Source organism: Apis cerana, linkage group LG11 (genome assembly GCF_029169275.1).
Source record: "Apis cerana isolate GH-2021 linkage group LG11, AcerK_1.0, whole genome shotgun sequence".
Lineage (NCBI taxonomy): Eukaryota > Metazoa > Arthropoda > Insecta > Hymenoptera > Apidae > Apis > Apis cerana.
In genome coordinates this window covers 14,018,868-14,037,202 of record NC_083862.1, presented here as the reverse complement: position 1 = coordinate 14,037,202, position 18,335 = coordinate 14,018,868, and the positions used below count along the sequence as shown (strand labels likewise).

The 18,335-nt window shown below is 37.6% G+C and overlaps 1 protein-coding gene and 1 long non-coding RNA gene across 18 annotated transcripts in view; one reads left to right on the top strand and one right to left on the bottom strand.

Moving 5' to 3' along the window:
* The window catches only part of LOC107995886 (uncharacterized), a 33,425-nt gene extending 19,743 nt beyond the window's left edge, over nt 1-13,682 (bottom strand). For 6 of the 7 annotated variants that reach the window (XM_017053614.3, XM_062082233.1, XM_062082234.1 and 3 more), the window contains exon 1: nt 13,541-13,678. The gene's annotated coding sequence lies outside the window, so the exon portion shown is untranslated. Of the gene's footprint in view, nt 1-13,540 lie in introns of all 7 variants that reach the window. The other variant, XM_017053611.3, reaches the window with a different exon arrangement.
* Nucleotides 441-17,804, top strand: LOC107995887 (uncharacterized). 11 transcript variants are annotated; one of them, XR_009832030.1, is made up of 14 exons: nt 441-1,469; nt 1,580-1,723; nt 1,806-2,082; nt 2,156-2,266; nt 3,019-3,641; nt 3,952-4,307; nt 4,424-4,638; nt 5,165-7,764; nt 8,080-8,746; nt 9,079-10,426; nt 10,540-10,735; nt 11,057-11,831; nt 12,057-12,520; nt 12,586-17,804. It is a non-coding gene; the product is annotated as an uncharacterized LOC107995887 (long non-coding RNA). The 11 variants fall into 11 exon arrangements; XR_009832037.1 differs by having other exon boundaries at nt 3,019-3,158; nt 3,288-3,641; nt 5,165-8,746; nt 10,540-11,831; XR_009832033.1 differs by having other exon boundaries at nt 9,079-9,309; nt 10,540-11,831.
* The last annotated feature ends 531 nt before the right edge of the window (nt 17,805-18,335 follow it).

Sequence of the window (18,335 nt, the reverse complement as noted above, 5' to 3'; positions counted from 1 at the left end):
ATATATCGAAAAATATCGATACTATAAAGAAAAGAGTATCGTTGATAAGATAAGTATATAGCATCTACAAAATAAATTATTGTTGAATTAATTCTATAATTAGAAGCATCTTTGATATCGATAAAATGTGCTAGATTTTTTATTAATTTTTTATGCATGAAGAAATCGTAGGATTTTTAGTTATAATCTTAATTAATCAAAATAAATATTTATTCTGTTATTTTATTTTATTCTCTTTTAAACGTATTAATAAAACGGAAATAAATATTAAAATTTCTAGATATCGCGGAAGTCTCAATAGATCGGTTTGATTATGATCGGTTACGATGGCATACAAATCGTTCTCGTGGGAATCGTTTTACATCTCGCTTTCTCGAAAAACTGCTGAAGATATTTGAATAAAAAATTAATACAAAAGTCAATGATAAACATCGATTCAAGAAATATATTATAAACTTTATTATATTACTCAATTTTTCATTGTAGTTATCGACAAATTAACAATCAAATACATTTGTTATTATCTGTTCTATTCAATTTTTTATTTTGAACGTCAAAAATAATTATATCGTTGTTTTTTTCAATTTGTTGTAAATTTAAAAAAAAAGTATCTGGGAAATACGAGTGGATGAAATAAGAAAATGAAAAAGAATAGAATTATCCAGTTTTTGTCAATATGCTCATCTGATATTATTCACAGGGCTCTTTGAAAAGATCAACCGAATCAACAATGATAAATTTGAAGCGTAACGCGAATAATCACGCGAATAGACAAAAAGCGAATGGAAACAAAAGCGCGCAAATGCGAGAGGAAAAAAATCATGATTCTTCTCTATCGGTTTCGGAACATTTAATTCAGAGATGCAGTGGGAAAGAGTGAGGAGGAGGGTTATTCATGGGAGCGAGCGAATTAATGCGAAAATTTAATGCAGCTGTCACGTGTCCAACCGTTACTAAATCTACGTATAACGTCATTAAATCGGCGAAATCGGCGCTGCCATGACTCTACACGCGTTTTGTTTCACCTCGTCCACACAGGCCGTATTGTAACGTGTGACCCGTTTTGCACTCACTAATTGTAATAATTTTCTGACTCCCGAGTGTGCCATAAAAGCGTCGAAAGGATGCGGACAACCGTTCGAATTACGAGGTTATATAGGTCGTTTCATAGGTTTGGTATACAGGATCGATCATCCAATTGAGAGGTTTATAAAAAAAAAAAAAAAAGAAAAAAGAAAAATATGAAATACAAACAATTTGACGAATATGTACTTACGTATTCTATGGTGTCGAACAGGTTGTGAATCTGCACGTCAACAATCGACATATAACCTCAAAAGGGAACAATTTTTTTTTTTATACTGTTAACTATTTGCACTATTGGCACAATGATGAATCAATATCTCTCATTCTTTTCATTTTTGTCAAACTTTTGTTGAACTTTATTTAAATGAAAAAAGTGGTCTTTGGTAAATAGAAATTATTATTGAAGGCAATCTTGTTAAAAAAAAAAATTATTTAAACTGATAGAACGATTATTTTCTATTCATTATATTATTAAAAATTTGTTTTTTTTTAGACCAATATGAATTTGCACCGATATCTCAAGAGTTTCGAATCTTACAGCGAACTTTTCCATAAATTATATAGAGGAAAATGTGGATATGCTAAAAAACATGTAACGAATATATTCTCTGCGATATTCAGAATCTGGAGAACACAAGTATTATAATTTTATGAAAATTGGTAATTCGCTCGATTCGGTAGAATTTGAAAATAATTTAATTAGAAATTCTTGTTTCTAGGAATTTTACATGTTGCCCTTTGGCATAAATAAATACTAAACATGCTAGATACTTACCTTGGATAAAACGAGCACGAATTTGATTATTTCAAAACTTAAAACCAGCCATTATTTCGCCCGATTTCACCTGATTCGAGGGAGTCGAATGCCTGATCCCTTTAAATATTACATTTCATAGAATTAAAAACTTCTCTTCTATCATATTAATTATGATTAATTTAAACTTGATAATAAGGATACTACTTAAGATATAACAAAACGTGATATCTTAGCTTTTGGTATTATTAATTAAAAACGCATGATCAACTCGACAGAAGTGGTGATTTTAAAACGTGTAATTTTCTTTTTCAGCAAAGTAGAAGAGCGCTAATTTCCGATCACGTGGTCGAACAATTCTCTGAAGAATATTTTCAACCGGTCCTGATGGGAGAAAGTCTGTTCCATTGTTGGAGAATTTTAAAGGTATAATGGAATCTATCGGTAGCTCGTTATTATCTCACCGAGGTGAAATTCAATCGAGCCACCCCTTCATCTCTTGGTTCTCCCCTCTGTGTTCGAACTATGACTTCGGTTTCGGTCAATATTCTGAGTAATCTTCTTCGATGGTTCGCCAATTACGTGAGAGAAAATATATAATTCCATATGGAACAGAAAACCACAAACTCGTTGGTAATTTATTAGTTTTCTTATTTACTATACACAATTCGCAAGATGATACTGGAAGAGCAATAGGGAAAATTGGTTGATTTTCGACATAGAACACCAACCACTAGTCGAGAAATTAGATTAACAGATTAGCGAACGCCGTGGTCTGATATATGATTTCTCTCGTTCTCTTTCTCTCTCTCCTCCCCCTTGTCGTTTTATTTTTACATTCCAATTCCATTCCAGTTTCCTCGCTCGAAATTGTAATTGTAATAATTCTACGCTCGGATGCGTAATACTCTCGAGGGCCAACGTTCGAGTCGCGTAATTGAATTTGTGTTAAACAATTTAATTGCGTAAAATTCGTGCACGACTTGAGAGAGTATAAAAGGGGAAAGAATCGTATCAACTAATTTTGAATCGATTGCAGGGGAAAAAATAACGAAGGATATATAAACAGTGTCCAATTTCCAGGAAAGATAATTCTCAATAATAATTCACATTAAATTTTTATACTAAATTAATTATAATTATCGCTCTGTGACTAAACTGTGAAATTTAAATTTTAGATGGCAAGGATAAAAGGAGAGGACCCGTTTATCGATCAACGGTGAAACATGTTTCCAAAACCGACAATCTATTACATCGATCAGCCTTGGAAATCTCGAGGAATCATATCTTGCCTGCAACGGAAAGTCGTCTGCAAAATGTATTCCCTCCCCTCGATACAGTCCATATGCAAACGACGATGCAGTTTGTTCGAATCTGTTCTATCCAAACAGCTGCACCGTGTACTCATTGAAACTATACACCCACGTAAATGTATGTATGCATACAGAATCCCAGAGGTGCACGGTAGTATGGAATCGGTTTACCCCGGTCGACTCTCTTATCCCAAGAAGGGAAAGGCAAAACACCGTGAGAGGGTACATATGTTCGGTGCAAGCGGCCGGTAATCGATCATGGAAATCCTGTAAAAAGTAGCAGGGATGTCTGGCCCATCGGTCTCCGAGTGTCAAACGAGAATTAATAGCTCGCCAGAGTAATGTACAATGTGTACTAGACCGGTTGGTACACGATGAATAAAGATGAGCCCGATGGACGAATCGCTTCATCGATGATGTTGAAGAAACAAAGGAGAAAAAATGGAGGTGGCATAGGGAGAAGGAAGATGGGAGGAACGTAGGAATAGGTGGGTAGAGGGGGGCACCGTTGGCCGAAAAAGAGTAGAAAAAGAAATTAATAATCGGGGCGGGTCACACGATGGTTGTGGCCGTGAGGAGGGGATAGAGGGGATGGAAAATTTAACCTGACCTTTTTGAAATTCTAATTTCGTTGAAAGCACTTCGAAGCAAGCGGATTTTCATTTTTTCCCTGCCCCTTCCTCCCCCTCCTTTGCGGTCTTTCTTCTTTTTCTTCTCTTTTTGCACCCTGTTTCCTCCTCTTTTTTTTTATTCTCCATTTGGTCCTTCTTTTTCCTCCCGCTTCTCTGTGTTTTGCAGATCGTAGTAATAGACGCGAAAGACGGAAATAAACGCTTTGACGAGCGGTAGCCTCGGTTCCCTCTGTTAAAAAGATTAATGAGGAGAGATCGTTTCCGGGACTTCAATTTTATTAAAGAAGGTTCAAAGGGAATCCTTCGCGATACAGTGTATCCCTTCGCCCTGTCCGCCAGCAGATTTAAAGTGGAATGGAGGAAAGCGATGGAAGGAAAAAGGAGGGAATCAGCACAGTGTTGCATCGCGAACAGTAAAGAAAATCCTGGTATTGTGAAAAAGATGCAACGTAGACAATGCGTAGACAGAATCGATGCATGGGATATGTTATATTCGTTGGAAATGAAGTGGAAATTTTTACTGTAATTCTAATTTTTAATTGCATCTTATCGCATATATGCATATATCATTATTAATATCTATTATCCACAACGATGATAGTGAAAATAATAAATTTTATCTATTATTATTATTGTAGGAATCGTCAATCACAATTTCATTGGATTCTCATCAAACTGGATTACACAACAGACGGAAATTTCGTATGTGAAACACACTTAAAAGAAAAATCTTCTCGACGATGGAATAATAAATTACCAGAAATCACGATAGCCTCGCGATAATGTCGATCGAAGCTCGGCACTTCCTCTACAAATCGTCTCCATTTTGAAGCATCGTGAAGCACGCCAATCGGTGAGAAACTTAAGGATAGACCCCCGTCGATACAGAGAAAGAGCGATAAATGTGCCCGCGGCGGTGGAGCGTGAAGTTCCTAACAATTCCCATTTTATGCTCTCCAGATTCCGCTATGTCGCCGTTTCTTTTCCGCCCAGACACTCTGTATACGTAATTCCCGTAGCCACGATAGCTTCTTTGTCCCTTCTTCGCGTATCCTGGTTACAAAGCGGGCTACCTTTCGCTTTGATCGTGACGTATCCTGCAGTTCGGCAACTTCTCCAGGCTTCGTCTTCTCCTCCTCCTCCTCCTCCTCTTTTCTTTTTGCCAACTAGAAAGTTGCTTTGGATGAGTAGTTTTCTGTTGATAATACCTTCCAAGCTAGTTTTTCATCAAGTATTTTATACGTGTTACTATGAAGATAATATAAAAATATCTAGATTTTAGTCGGATGTTGTATGAATAATTAAAAAAAAATTATTATTAGATATGTTATCGAAAGAGAGAAATAATTTTAATGTAAATTTAATTATTCGATTTTCAGAAAATATTGGATGACTATCGACAAAGAGGGATACAGCAAGAAATGCAGTAGTCTGGATGAGATCAGAATTAATAAACGATCCTGTTTGGAAAACTTTCTAGTCCTTTAAGAACATTCGGGCATCGTGACTCAACATCGCGACGATACACCCGGTTTCGTGTCTATTATACAAAGCTGTCTCGAAAACTTGAGAGGAAAAAAATATAAAAAGAATAGAAAAAAAAGTAGCGAGAAAAGAAAGACGGGAAAAGGGAACACAAAGTTTCCATCACGCAAGTGAGAAGTCTACTCGCTTGCTCACTCGCTCATTCGCACGCCTCTGCGAAGATTTACGCCTGGTCGTCTGTAATTTAATAGAGGATACTTTGCCGGAGTTCCTTCGAGAGTTACCTGTTCTGTTCGCACGGCCCGCGGAACGTGAGCTGACTTTGTGTCTCGGCATATCGTAGGGAAAGAAGGATAAAAAAAAATAGCCTATGGAAGAAGGAAAAGGAGAAAGCGAGGAAGAAGGGAAAGAAATGAAAGAGAAGCCAGATTGCGCGCAGATCGTAGTGTCGTTATTCACCGAACCGGCTCGAATATCTAATTACGATGAAAGAGGCTGTCCACGTAGCGGGGTCCCAATGAAAAATTCAATATGAAACTGTAATCGAGAACTCTGTCTTTCTCTATGGATTAGTATCGGCGGCCTGGGTGCTTTCTTCGCTTCCAATGTCCGTGATTTATGACCGGGCCACACGTAACGCGCATCAGTTGAATAATTTTCTCTGCCGGCTCGATGTACGATACTTTCCCATTCTCATCGATCTCCAAGTGTCAAACTGGTATTAGAATCGGCCGAATGTTGTACTGATGTCTTATCGAGTTCTCGTCGTTGAAGGCTCATCTTGCCTTCAACCCCCTTCTACTTTTGGGTGAATCAAACAGAGTTCACAGAAATGGAAGTAAATCGACTGACAAAAAAGCCAATCGATTCTGATATTTATTCAAGTTGATTTCGAGGTGAACGTAGTTCAGGTGATATTTTATCCGGAGTGAAGAAGTGAAGAAAGAAAACTTAAAAGAGATATTTTTGTGTTGAGACAGTTATGGAGATAGGTTCGAGTCAGAACTGTTGCTTCTAGCCTGAAGAGTTTATAGTTATATATAGAATAAGAGAAAAGAAAGATTTGATAATAATATTAATAAAAATTATAAGAAAGTTATAAGAAAAAAGAAATAATTTTCAACAAAAGTGTAAAACCATCAATCTAATGACATTCTTAATTGCAGATTCGACAAGAATTTCTAGTTTAAGACATTAAAACTGTGATGCTTTCTATAAGAAATTTCAAAGGAAAAGCGACAAAAACAAGTCCTCGATTAAATCCCGCATCTAGTCCTGATAAGTTTCTTTCTGCGCGTTAATGATCCTCAAATCTTCACAAAAGACTCGGATCGCAATCTTGTTTCCTTTTAGAATACCTGTTTATCTTGTAGCAATATCGAACCATAGACGAGAAAGATTAGACATGACAAGATTAGACTTGTTATGAGGTGAGATAGGGAATTCAAATCTTCCCTTTCGAACTTCCTTAGCAAAACAACGATCTGCGAGGAACACGTGGGATGTGAGACGTTCAACAAAATGTAAAAAACGAAGAAACATGGGAGACGAAGCTGTGCAGGCGCAATGATAACGTCGAGGAATTTTCACGTCGCGGCTCTTAATAAAACTTACGAAACGCACGAAACGTAATAAACGAGCGACGTGTATAGGTGATACACGCGGCCAGGCGACTGACCCACTTTTTCTCAAGATGTATGAATATTAGTTTAACGAACTTGCCGCAACGAAGATATACCTGCCACTCTTTCCTTCTTGCTTTTTCCGTAGGTGGATAGTATTGCGCTTCGTGTACTTGCATTGCACGAATTTTTTTTCACACTAAACGAGCCGTCTTCAACTCGGGTGGTAATCAGCCATCTTCTTATTTTCACAAACGTTTTGCATTTTAAGCACGATGTCACGTAGAGATATCATTTTTATCATCATTCTTAATCTAATATCTTTCGTGTGATATTTCAAGAATATCTAATATAAAATTGTAAAATCTATTTGTTAAATCTATAATATATATATTATTTAACACTTGTCAATTTAGTACAATATCATCCGTTGGTAATCTATAGCATAAAATGCCTCTAGATGTCAGTTTGATCGTAATTCTCTAGTAGGGAGAAAGCAAGCAGATTAACGCCGGTCAGAGTAATAATTCGTGCGGAGAACATCGGAAACGGTTGGAACGTCTGAATCGCATATCCGGCCGAAATGGCCGGATACGAATCGAGTGTCAGCTTTGGGAATTCAGCCGGTCGATCGGTCGATTATACACGCCGTAATAGAGCGTCACGCAACTATGAGAATCCGTTGTGTACTGGTTGGCTTCGAGCTGCCTCGAGATGTGTCGAAACAGAAGCTTCCACGCCACGCGCCACGCTTCAGGATTTGCAAGTGGACACGTGTATGCAGTTACCCTTTGGCACCGTGTTCTCGACGTGGAATTAACAACACGACGTCATTAGACCGGATGGAATAACTAATGAAAGACCTTTGAACGGTGAAGATTGATTTTCAGAAATATAAAGAGCATTTCTAGTTGTAAATTGATTCATACGGTTAAAATGTTTGATTTTTTTAAGTCCCTAGTTTATTTAAAAATCTTTCTATATACAAATTGCAAAGAATTAAAACTTTTTATAAATTATATCTAATACCTTTTTCCATGCATCGAATAAGTTACTTTTGTATCGATAGATTGAAAATTGTCATTTTATAAATGTTGAAACATCTCTTGACGTAATAATCCTGGGTGATCAATGATTGACAACTAACAATAAGTGGATGCCAATTAAATTCTCTTTTTTAAACACAGAAGCCCTATTGATGAAATGGTTGTGACAGCCCAGTTAATCATCGATACTGCCTTTTCCATGTATCGTCTATCATTGGTTAAAACGGAACCTAATAACAAGCAAGAATATTCGATCGGAAGAATCTCAGTTACTTCAGAACAGGAAACGATTACAGGATAATCAGAATCATCCACGTTTAATTGTAAAATAGTTTTACAATCGGATCCTTATAATCGATTAGTAACGATCGAATTAACGCTTTTCAATTAAAACTTTCTGTCGATTGGGATGAGCTCTGGACGTTGATAAAACATCGATTCCATGCAAGAGACAATGCCTGAAGAATTTCAACGTGGAGTCAATTTGATGATTACATTTATTTTATATTTATCGAAAGATCAAATTGTACGACATACATAATACATCCACTTCGTTGGAAGTTTACGAGACAGTAGACGTTATCTATCCTTGTGCAACGACACGAAGATTCGCCAACAGCTGCGGCAATCGTTGGAAAAAGATACGGGAGCGTGCAATGTTTTAACTCGATTCAGAATTACCAGCTTGAACACGTGTACACGTGTATCCCCTTGTTGCGCGTTCACCGCGGCCATTAAAGCCGCAGCTTTAACTGACCCCGGTGGAGCTTTGCCGATATATTTTCCGTAGAGGCCAGTAAACGCTGCAGTAAGTTGCTCACAGATCTGTCGATCGACATTTTACTGAATTGTCTGGAACTAACTGTACTTGAAATTGGTCTTGATCTCTACCTCTATAAATTATATTTATAGACTTTGTCAGTTCTATTAATGAAACAGATTAAAAATTTCTTTAACAATTTTTGAGAATTCATACTATTTAAAAACATATCAAGATCTTGCATAGTAAATGTAAATGGTAATTATTCTATATATTTTGTAATATCATTCTTAAAAAAAAATCTTTTGAATTTAAAGATATACTGAATTATCCATTCGTGTAATAAAGAACACTACTATATCTTCAATCGATATTTACAGCCTATAAATAACAAGAAGATAGAGGAAGATATTTTTCCTGGTATTCAAGCACTAAATCGTCAAATCATCCCATTATTCAAATCAGAAGACAATCAATCATCTAATCAACGATTCAAACTCTAATTATCAAGAGACTCTCAAAGTTCCTACTTCAAGATTGGAAACCGTGGAATTCCATTAAAGTACAGGTTCGCCCCATCGATGGTTGAATTGCAAGAAAATGCGGACAGAGTAAGTCGATTCCACGACCGCATCGAACAAAACGCTATTCGCGATACATGAAGGGGACGAGTTATCCTCGATATCCTTTTTTTCACTAGTATCGAGAACATGCACACCCCGATGACTGATCGTGGGAGCTCTTATTAAAGCGATTCACGTTGTAATTCTTCGCAATCCACGTTTCAAAAGGCGATGAACTATAACGTTTTCATTAGTCCCCTAGCTCGCTACGTGTAATTCCAGTGCACTGGTTTTGCCTTTTCGAGTCGTTTCCATTCCAAGCGGTATATATCTCCGTGGTTCATGGCCAATGAGAATGCGATCCGGCTTCTACCTCAAGGTATTCTCTGCTCTTCTCTGTTTCCGCCGGAAGCCGCCGACTCGATTAATCGTCGATGGAAGATAACGTCAGAGTCAATTTCTTTGAGAGAAAAAGAAATTCGTCCCTTCGTTTGTGTTTTATGTACAATTTTTGGATAATTTGAAAGTTTTTTCGAAGTTTTGGAAAGAAAAATTTAATCTTTGTTTTCTTGAACGAGAAGAGAGGTTATCAAAATATCAGCGAAGAAAAAGTATCAACGCTTTTCTCTTTTAAACTTAAAAAATTTTTTTTTTTAACAAGAAAAGTGTTTCAAAAGAAGGGGAATAATTATCAATAACGATGAAATAGCTTTCTTGTTGTAAAACTTGTAAAGTATTTCGGTAGCATTGAGGTTATAGAATCGGTGCGTCGGATCTCTATGCACAATGAATGCTGGCACGAGGAGTTACCGCAATGGTGCCATTTGCTGCCGGAAACGTTGACCAGGGTATCGTAAAGAAGTTCAGAGAAGCCTCGAAAATGTTCACTGGAAGGCGACTTCTTTCCTTTGCGAGTGGCTGAAAGAAATTGAATTTACCGCTTCGTGAGAAATACCAAGATCTAGCTACGTTCGAATCTCGTGGCCATTTTGAGCCCATCTTTGAGAAGCCAGAAACAGTTAATAGGATCATAAAAATTAATAAATCTATTGGAATATTTAATTACAACTCGTCATTTTATCTTTTTATACTTTAAATATTACTGTGAATGTTAACAAATTTAAGAAGACACAGATGATTTGATAAAACAAAAATTAAATATCAAGTAATTATTCTTAAATGAAATTATATTTTAAAAAGAAAAAGATACATAATTTTATTTCATAGATCATTCTTTATACTATCTAAAAAAAACTAATATAAATTTTCTCTTCTTAGAATTGGCCACGTGGCAAACGAATCCCTGATGGAATGTTAAAGTTCGACATCCATGAAAGGAAACCATTTCTCAACCAACTCTTCGAACGGTAACGATAGTAGAAGAAAAGAAGGGGCATGAAGGAAGTTTCGCAGAAACGTAATAACTCTGGCAAAGATTAGACGGATAAGAGGGAACCGTCAAGACGTCTACTTCGTAAGATAAGATTCGGCAGAGACGCTTTGAAGCCTTTCGTATCGATAATGTAACTTTGACCGACCAGTCGTGTAACATTGAATCGCTCAATTACCAGATCCAAGTATAAACCGTGCAATGACTTCTGCACTTGGCAAAAAGAAAATTGGAAAAATCGACTGATACGGAGTCCTAATAAAAATGATCATTTTTTTATCGATCATCTTTTTTCAATTAATAAATTTCTAAATTATTTCAAAGAATTCATTAACATATAATTATCATAGAAATATTTTAATTATAATTTCTTCTTAATTTCTAATTTCGGCATTTTCATTTCAGGGAAGGAATCTAATTAATCAAGATAAGAATTTAATTCGTAAACTATCGTCTATTGCTTGGAAACCGACACTTCGTCCAATAAATAATCCGAATGAGAGAGTCATCAAGAAGAGTTATCTTCTTCGTGAATCGATTTATGGTTCGTGAATCAACGTGAAGACACGAAACGTGGAATCCATCTTGGAAATTACTGGATGAACGGAAGAATGCTTGCACATTGTCGACAGACACCAGGAACGAGAATCTGAACAAGATTAGGCTAGTTTCCAAGTCAGCCGAGAGGACAGCCGTGCCACGCGACACTTTGCCGGCGACCAGTCCCTAATGATCGTTCGCATTTGTCGAATTTAATTCCGGATATTCGATTCCTAAATGCCTCGGGGCGAGACGAAAGCCAGCTACCGATGGAATCGATTCGAACATATCCCTGCTGGAGTTCAAGGGGTTGGATAGTTATCGGGAACGATAAAAACGATAGACTATAGAAGACGGGAATGAAATACTATCTTGACCCTATTTACCGGCCTATATAGATTCTTTTGCTTATGAATCGGTTGTTTAAACCGATGTCTGATAACATAGTTTCTTTGATTCCAATCAAATGTAATATCCACCGGTATTACTGTGATAATATTTGATCACTTATCACTTATATAGATGGATGTGGATCGGTCAATTAATTAAATTGGATTTTTCTTTCTTATTTCTTGAAAAATATGATATAAGTGAAAAAAAATTACATTCTGCTGCTACTTTTTTACTAATTTAATAATTTGTAAGTATCTATAAACGGAATTACCGAATTGCTTTTAGAAAAATTTTTTACTATACGATTTAATTATGGTTTCATTGATTTGTGTTGTTTTTGTGAAATAATATTCTACAAAGTAACATTTATCTTAATGTTATTTGATAATATCATGTTGGCAAATGAATTATTTCATACATTTAACGATTAACGATAATATGTAATATACGTTGATAAAACATGTGATTACAGGATGAAAAATAATCAACAAAAGCAGTGCATAACGAACGGTGGAGATCGACAAGAAATAGTTAAAGGAATGCTGGAAATGCTTCGTGTATGCCTTGCGACATTAATCCATTTTCAGATAACCATGCTCTCTGGTCGCTTAAACCTGACAAACTGTTTTCTCTGTGTTCAGACAAAACGACAAGACAATCAGATTTTTTAGGAATTATGCACAATTATGTCAGGATCGTGGAGTTAGAAATTTTTAAAACTTTGAATGTCATTTTCCGACGGTAAAATTTTTATGTAAGCGTAAAAACGTCTAATCAATAGAAATTGCGCATGAACGAACAATGCACTTTATGTTTAATAGCGTTGTTAAAAATTATGATTATGAATTGGAAAATGGTTTGAAAGTTTTGAAACTAGAAGAGAATCTTTATAGTTCAATAGGTTAGAACAAAGAGATTGATTATTAAACTGGATAAGTATATATGATTATTATTTCTTCCTACATCATTCTAGCTAAGTTTAAAATATGTATTTTTGTTAGGTATCAATGGTGTCAAGAAATATTTTAAAAAATATATAATTTCACGGATCACAGTATTTGGTCTTTTGACGTATAGCCAGATTATCATTGCAAATGTTGCCCTTACAAATACAATTAGGACAATTATAGAAAATCATGTGAGACAACACGAAAACTCACATAAAATTATGAAATCTCATAATGGACCGAGAAGCAATGTACACACATCACATATTTTCAATTTTATCAATATCATTTCACATTAACTCGTATACAAGTTGATTCAACACCTAAAAGATTTCTTCCTTTTCGTTTTACAGAAACTGGCTCGATCATTAACCAAAGATAATCAGGATGGCGGACGCATAACTTGATCAATCCTCGACGATCTTGGCGATGTATTTTTTTTTCTCTATTTCTTTTCCTTATTTCTCTCTCCCTTTTTAGTTCGCAGTTGCGCAATCTTCCCCGCACTTTGAACGGTCTCGTTTCACCGTCTGCTCCGCTCCTTCGAGCAGATTTATTCTATTTATTCGCTCAACCTCGAGGGAAGTCGGCCGATTACGTCGAAATTCCTTCTCCAAAGCCCTGCGAATCGACCTCTTTCCAATCTTTCTCTCGCTCTTTCCTTTTCTCCTTCTCTCCCTTTCTCTCTTCTAGCCAAGCTTTCGAGTGTTTACTCGCGTGTTCGAGTTCTGTCAGTATCACACGCTCTCCGCCAAACAAATCGATCGTCTCCTATCGCCGCCTCTTTTCGCCGATTTTCGCCCGCCTTTCGACTCGACCGATCCCCCGGGACCACGAAGCTTTTACGGGTGAGAAACCAGGGGACCGCCAAGATCAATTCAAACCAGTGTACAATATATGCGTCGTGTCCACGATAACGGATACGTGACAATGTTCTTTCACGAACGTAATAAGATCCACCTGAAATACGGTCTATCTGGATAAAACGACAAAGTTAAATCGTACTTACATGTCCAAGGATCAGCCACGTTGAACGACCGGCTTAGGTACGAAGTTCTCGTCGCCTGGTGCGAGGAGAATCGGCTTGGCAACCGATGGAGTCGCGCGTGTGAACGTCCCTCGACACACAACGTGCACGCTTATCCGGGCCTCACAGCCGCGTCTTCCCTTCTATTGCGACGTCGCGCCTCCTCATCTCGCCATCACTTGTCCACGCAGATATTCTTCCTCACTTTCTTCCTTCACCAAAAATTCCATCTGTGCATCCTCCTCCTCCTCCTCCTCCTCCGAAAACACAATATAAACGACTCCCCTCGAATTTTTCCTTCTCCAAAGTTGACCAACCGTTGAATCAATTCGGTAAACGTCCACCAAGGAGGCGAGGGTATCGGGTTTCTCGCGTTGTATATACGAGCCCCCTCTACTCTCCCACCGAATCGGCCTTCGTTCGTTCGTACGAGGAAACGAGGAGAAACAAGGAGAAAGAATGTCGGAAGGCAGGTCAGTGCGTTGCGATCGCGAGCCGTGCTTCCAAAAAATTACGATATCCTTTTGCACAAGAAGCAACAGCAACCAAACCGACACCACACGATTCGTCGATGAAAAAAAAAAAACAAGACCGAAACTAAAGACCCAAAGATATACCGATTCACTCTCTGAGCGCGATGAATGACGAGGGCACCGAGGAGAGGAGAGCGAAGCGGCCGACGAACGACCGTACGAACGAGGCGGCTGAAAGCACCGGAGAAAGAGTAGGAGTAGTGCGAAGAAGCAACGTCGAGGAGGGGTGTACCAAGCGGTGGATCCAAGGTGGGGGGAGCGATTTGGGTGGCGGGCAGGCGACTAGGGGTGGCTCTGAAGCCCGGTAGTTGTGCTCTCGCTCTTGCCTGCCTGCTTGCCTACCTGTCTGCCAGTCTGGTTTGCCTGCCCGAAGATTTGCTCGACTGTCTAGATGCTTGCTCGCCAAACTAGCTCGCTTTTAGTCGCCTCGCCTTCGCCGTTCCGCTTTCCACGCTCTTTTTCTGTCACGCTCGCGCGCGCTCTCTCTCTCTCCCTCTCTGTGCTTTTCTCTCTTTGTCCGAGTGTGTCTCTTTGGTTGCGCAGGACCCGCCGCGCGACCCGGCCAAACCCAGAACCCGGCGCGTAGGTACCGCGGGCTCGCATTCGAGCTCCAGCCACCCCAGCTGCTCTATCCCCACCAGACTAGTCAACCCCCTCGGTCAGTGATGTGTCGAGCAAGCACAGGGCCATGTCGGAATATAAATTGGAGAATTTCTGTGTTGTCGCTGAATCAGAGAAATTATCTCGTTCGGTTATATTTATAAATTACACGCATTCTTTATCTCTCTGTTTCTCTCTCTTTGGTTTGGATCACTAGAAAATTGTAAAAATTTGGTATTATTAATAAATGAATCGATTGATCGATTGATTTGATTGATCAAAGAAACGATAAAAGAGCAATTGAAAGAGAAATTTTTCTATGAAGGATCTTTAGAAGTACGTTTTATAAATAAATTACGTCGAAGTTGAGGTTATAAATATAATAGAGATGTAAAAGGATAAGAAGAGCAATCGAGCGATGGATCTGTAGGACCTTTAAAAATGGTGGAGTGACGAGGGGCGGAGGCGAATGGGCGATTAACGACGAGCTGGCAGCGATAGGCTCGTATCGTAGGAGAAGGGAATATTAGTAAAATTTTATTTCGCGCATTCGAAAACCGGCAATTACGCTCTTGGAAAGAAAAAGAATAGTCGAGGCTACTCGAGGAGAAGACGTTGCTCGTCCTACTTTCCCTCCTCGCCACTTCTATGCTCCCCGTTACTTCTTGTTTCTCGCCGGCTGAACGCTTCCCCTTTCGAATAGCCTGCAATCAAATACGTGCGCGTAAATGGACCGTTTCCAGCCGAGCCGAGAATTTTAGGCCATTCGAGACGAGCGAGAGATAATTAAAAGAAAACTAACAACACCATCGATATTTAAACGAGTTTGGCGAGCATCACCGACACGTATATCGAGTTGACAAGGGAGAAAGATGCTTTTCTTTTAACTTAATTAATTAAACGGAATAATCGTTCTGTCGGAGAGATAACAATTAACGATATCAAAACGACAATGATAAAACGTGATTAAACGATTCAAGTGAGAATTATCGATTGCGACCTGAGGCAGTTCGCTTCCCTTGAATTAGTTAGACAACAAACCACAAAGCTGAGCCTCTCTCCGTCTCTCACTCTTTCCTCGCTGTCCTCCTCCTCCTCCTCCTCCTCCTCTATCTGTGATGCTAAGTAATTGTCGTGTCGTAAACGAAATGTTACTTGCATAAATATCTCTTTATCAGAAATTCACTGATCCGATGAACAGAAAGAATTTAAATTTCAATAACACGGACGTAATCGTGTTATATATCTGAAATATTACGATTAATTTTTTTCTTGGAACGGTGATGGACAAATTTAGTGATATTTTTAGAGGTTAACTTCAATACGATACGTAATTCACGATCACTTGTTAAACCATTTCTGAAACTGATATCATAAAAAAAAAAGTAATAATAATAATAATCAATGTTAAATTTCTAGAAGAGCGATGATTTAAAAAAAAAATCGAAAATCGCATTTACGTATATGCGATATAGTTAACAAGGAAAACAATGAATTCTGTATTTACACGCAGGCGGAAGATATCCTGTTGCACCTGTTTCATAATTTATCGTGGAGAATTAACGCGACGTCGGATTGTCATTTCATTCGTGACAATTCCGTGAGATTGTTCCGCCTCGAAGAGACCACATAATGATACTAAATTTCAGACGACGAGGCTAGCACTCGGAGCATGCCAGTATTTTTAGAAACGTCCATTTAAAGTATTCGCCAAGCGTGAGGCCGTACGAAGTCTAGACTGTCTTCTTAATTGCACCTCGATGATTCAGAATGTAAATCTTTTCTCAACCTGGGTAATCTTTTATACGAATATTATTTTTTTTCTCTGTTCTCCCATAAAAATATATATTCCATAAATGGAAAAAAATTTAACTATATTGTAGATTAAAACATTCAAATTATAAATTATAATTAAGAAATTGACAAACGAATATTTTATTTTTTTGTTTTTTCATATGTATTATATATACATATACATTAAATTAAAAAATATTTTTTCCTATAAATTAAAAATAAATAGTAAAAATGTTAAACAAAATTCGATACTCTGGTTTGCTCGTCGATCTTTAGTCATTTGAAGTAGTCCTAGGCTCTCGAGTGCCGTCTTACGGCACTAACGACAACGCCAGCCCCCTCCAAACACTGATTCTACTCCCTTCTCGTGCTCCCCTCTCCAGGTCAAGCTCCGCGATCAGCATCGAGCCGCACCACCGTATACCCATTTCAGCGTACCGTGCTCACTCGACAAGTCTGGACGAAACTTCAATGAATCTTTGTTTAGAAAGAATTTTAACGAATAATTCCTAAGATATTAAAATATTTTTTAATCAAAAAAAGATTTTTCAGGATTGGCGCATTCTACTTCTATTGTAACAAAATTGAATTTTTCTTCAAAAAAAAGTTAATCATTCTTTCTTTCATTTCTTCCCTCTACTTTCATTTCTTCTGATCCCTCGCTTTTTGTAAAATATTCGGCATAAAAAATTTCGAAATCTCGAAGGAAAATCGAGTAGTAGAAATTTGTAGAAATTTATGTTCAAATCCTTCCATTCTTCCTTTATCTCAATTTTTTAAAAAAATTTCTAAAATTAATAATATATCCAAAAAAAAATTTTTTTTCAAATATGCAACGAAACGAGTTAACGAGGACTAAAAATCTGATCACTCGTTATATCTCTTTATGATTAAAATCTCAGTATCGTGTTTCCTTTACAAAAGTCTGGTTAGCTTCAATCTTGTGCAAACTACCTTGATTTTCTTCCTTCGGAAGCTTTTCACTTTCTTCTTTCTCTCTACTTCCTCTTGAACTCGAGATTCTGGTAAGAAGAAGAAGAAGAAGAAAAAGTCTGGAAACGAAGCAAACGGTTTTCCAATCAATCGAACTCCATGAACGAAACGTTCGTATACATAGTAGAAGATACGCGTGAAGATCCGTGCCGTGATAATTAGCCAGCTATCGAAGTTTCTCTCGAGCTTTTGCGTAGCTTGGAAACAACTTAACTTTAGATGCATCAATTTCGAAGATAAGCGAACAAAATCTCTTTCTTTTTAGGATAAACGATCAATTGTGATGAATAAAATGATAAGTGATAAATAAAAAAAAAAAAAACAAATCCATCGAGAGAACATTTTGGACAATGGCTATTGAATCATTCTCTCTTCTAATTAAAATTAAAATTTACGAAAAAGCTATAAGCGAAAAAGAAACATTTTTCGACGATTCGTCGCAGCTCTCTTTTTTTTCCCGTGTTTTAATTTTTAAATATCGCGAGATCGAGTCGAGCTATTCCTAAAGCAGAAAACGAATCGATAAACCGGTGGGAATCGGGCAAGAAATATTCGCGTGAAACACGCCATTTTAAACGTCGACTAAATTACCGAAGCGCGTGAGAAAACGAGGTGGCGTTTCTTTTTCTTACTTTTTTTTTACTTTTTTACTTTGAGTAGAATGTAGTTCGTTGCGAAACGAACTTAATGTTGACGTTGGAGAATTCCGTCCTTGCCACTACGAGCGATCTCAACGCTATTTTCAGCTCAACCCTGAATCTTAATGAGTGTTACAATCATGCTACCGGAGTAGGCAGAGCTTTGAGAATTCCATTGGGATTCTTGAAAGATTTTAAGAAATCCTTCCACGCACGAGA